Below are 3489 nucleotides of genomic sequence, written 5' to 3' on the forward strand. Positions count from 1 at the left end.
CTTCCTTCCTTCCTTCCTTCCTTTCTTTCTTTCTTTCTTTCTTTCTTTCTTTCTTTCTTTCTTTCTTTCTTTCTTTCTTTCATTCTTGTTTGTCTGTTATTTTTCTTTCTTTATTTTGTCTTCTTCTAATTCATTTCATTTTAATTTTTCTTATTCTTATTTAGCACACCTTATCTCCTATACTTTTTCTCTCATACAGTCACTTGTCTTTCCCATGCCCACTTATAAATTATTAATACTTTACATTTTAATATTAATAATTACATTAATATTTTAAACTTTTACTTTATCTCATAAGTATGCCAGCACCTTTCTTTTCTTTTTTCATTTCTGATTTTTTATTAGATATTTTCTTTATTTACATTTCAAATGTTATCCCCTTTGCTAGTTTCCCCTCTGAAAATCCTCTATCCCCTTCCCCCTCCCCCTGCTCCCCAACCCATCTACTCCCATTCCTGGTCCTGACATTCCCCTAAACTGGGGTATAGAGCCTTCAGGGCCTCTCCTCCAATTGATGACTGACTAGGTCATCCTCTGCTACATATATAGCTAGAGCCACAAGTTCTGCCATGTGTTTTCTTTGATTGGTGGTATAGTTCCAAGGAGCTCTGAGGGTTCTGGTTAGTTCATATTGATGTTCCTTCTATGGGGCTTCAGTTCCCTTCAGCTCCCTGGGTATTTCTCTGACTCTTTGATTGGGGACCTTGTGCTCCAACCAATGGATGACTGTGAGCATCCACCTCTGTATTTGCCAGGCACTGGCAGAGCCTCGCAGGAGACAGGTATATCAGGCTCCTGTCAGTAGGCTCTTGTTGGCATCTGCCTGGTGTCTGGGTTTGGTGGTTGTTTATGGGGTGGATCCCCAAGTGGGGCAGTCTCTGGTTGGTCATTCCTTCCATCTCAACTCTGAACTTTGTCTCTGTAACTCCTTCCATGGGTATTTTGTTCCTCATTCTAAGAAGGAACGAATTACTCACCCTTTGGTCTTCCTTCTTCTTGAGTTTCATGTGTTTTGCAAATTGTATCTTGGGTATTCTAAATTTCTGGGCTAATATCCACTTATTAGTGAGCACATATTGTGTATGTTCTTTTGTGATTAGGTTACCTCACTCAGGATGTTATCAGTGAGATCCATCTATTTGCCTAAGAATTTCATAAATACATTGTTTTCAATAGCTGAGTAGTACTCCATTGTGTATGTGTACCATGTTTTCTGTATCCATTCCTCTGATGAGGGATATCTGGGTTCTTTCCAGCTTCTGGCTATTATAAAGAAGGCTTCTATGAACACAGTGGAGCTTGTGACCTTATGATAAGTTGGAACATTTTCTGGATATATGCCCAGGAGAGGTATTGCTGGATCTTCCCGCATTAATATGTCCAATTTTTTGAGGAACTGCCAAACTGATTTCCAGAGTGTTTGTGCCAGTTTACAATCCCACCAGCAATGGAGGACTGTTCCTCTTTCTCCACATCCTCGACAGCATCTGATGTCACCTGAATTTTTGATCTTAGCCATTCTGACTGGTGTGAAGTGGAATCTCAAGGTTGTTTTGATTTGCATTTCCCTGATGATTAAGGATGCTGAACAATTTTTCAGGTGCTTTTCAGCCATTCAGTATTCCTCAGTTGAGAATTCTTTGTCTAGATCTGTATCCCATTTTTTTAATAGGGTTATTTGATTTTCCGGAGTCCGTCTTCTTGAGTTCTTTGTATATACTGGATATTAGTCCCCTCTCTGATTTAGGATTGGTAAAGATCCTTTCCCAATCTGCTGGTAGCCTTTTTGTCTTATTGACAATGTCTTTTGCCTTACAGAAGCTTTGCAATTTATGAGCTTCATTTGTCAATTCTCAATCTTACAGCAGAAGCCGTTGCTGTTCTGTTCAGGAATTTTTCCCCTGTGCCCATATCTTCGAGACTTTTCCCCACTTTCTCCTCTATAAATTTCAGTGTCTCTGAAAAAGTTTTATGTGGAGTTCCTTGATCCACTTAGATTTGAGCTTTGTACAAGGAGATAAGAATTGATCAATTCGCATTGTTCTACATGATAACTGACAGTTGTACCAGCACCATTTATTGAAACTGCTGTCCTTTTTCCACTGGATGGCTTTAGCTCCCTTGTCAAAGATCAAGTGATCATAGGTGTGTGGGTTCATTTCTCAGTCTTCAATTCTATTCTATGGATCTACCTGTCTGTCGCTGTACCAGTAGCATGCAGTTTAAGCTCTTTTGGCATTTTCTTTGATTGTTGTGTCCATGTTTTCTATGGAATCTTCTGCACCTGAGATTCTCTCTTCCATCTCTTGAACTCTCTTGCTGATGCTTGCATCTATGTTTCCTGATTTCTTTCTTAGGCTTTCTATCTCGAGAGTTGTCTCCCTTTGTGATTTCTTTATTATTTCTACTTCCAATTTTAGATCCTGGATTGATTTATTCAATTGTTTCACCTGTTTGGTAGTGTTTACCTGTAACTCTTTAAGGGATTTTTGTGTTTCCTCTTTAAGGTCTTCTACCTGTTTAGCAATGTTTTCCCGTATTTCCTTCTTAAAATCCTCTAGGGACTATGGGACCTTCCGCCAAGTTCACACCCAAGGTGAACGGAGCTGGCACCCATGTTCCTATCTCTTTAATACTAACTGCATATAAATCTTACTGCAGGCATGGGACCCAACAACCTCACTTCCATAACAAGGTTTTTATGGATCCTATTTTGGGACCATCTTGTTCAGGTAATCCTTCCCACTGTATATTCAAATGTATATCAGCCATGCCATACCAGGAAGTCCATATTTCATAACTATCTCTCACTTCCTTTAGCTTTTACATTCTTTTCCACTTTACTCCATGAATAACTATCTACTCCTAGTGACATTAAAAATATCATTACTAAATTTAAACATCCATTTGTGAAGCAAATGTTGAAAACAAGTGTTATTATGTTGTTCTGACTATGAAATGATCTTTACAAGTTCCTATGTACAGTTTGATTTATGGTTTGTAATGCTATTCTGGGAAGGCATTAAAATTTTAGGAGCAGGACCAAAGGCAGACCCAGGAAGAATACCTTTGAAGTTTGTGCTATTTCTACTCTCATCCTTACTATCTACTCCCTTTCTAATATGAGGTGGAAAGACACTTCCATAAGCTCATCACACTACAATGTACCTGAATACATGTCCCAAATCAACAAATTTAAGATATATGAGCAAATGTATTCAAATAAATTATTTCTATTCTAAGTGATTTTTCTCTGTTTTTTCTTTTATTGAATGTATATTTTTTATATATTATATTCTGACTAGAGTTTCCCCTCTACCAGCTCATCCAAGATCATCCCACCTCCAGTTGTAACCAAATCAACTTCCTTTTTGTTTCTCATTGGAAAGCAGATAAGAAGAAGAAGAAGAAGAAGAAGAAGAAGAAGAAGAAGAAGAAGAAGAAGAAGAAGAAGAAAAAGAAGAAGAAGAAGAAGAAGAAGAAGAAGAA

At 37.9% G+C, this 3489-nt stretch overlaps 1 pseudogene; it reads right to left on the reverse strand.

Moving 5' to 3' along the window:
- LOC110323535 overlaps window positions 1–1844 on the reverse strand; it is a 4533-nt pseudogene extending 2689 nt beyond the window's left edge.
- Window positions 1845–3489: the final 1645 nt, after the last annotated feature.

The sequence above is a fragment of the Mus pahari genome, chromosome 6, assembly GCF_900095145.1.
Source record: "Mus pahari chromosome 6, PAHARI_EIJ_v1.1, whole genome shotgun sequence".
NCBI classification, from domain to species: Eukaryota; Metazoa; Chordata; class Mammalia; order Rodentia; family Muridae; genus Mus; species Mus pahari.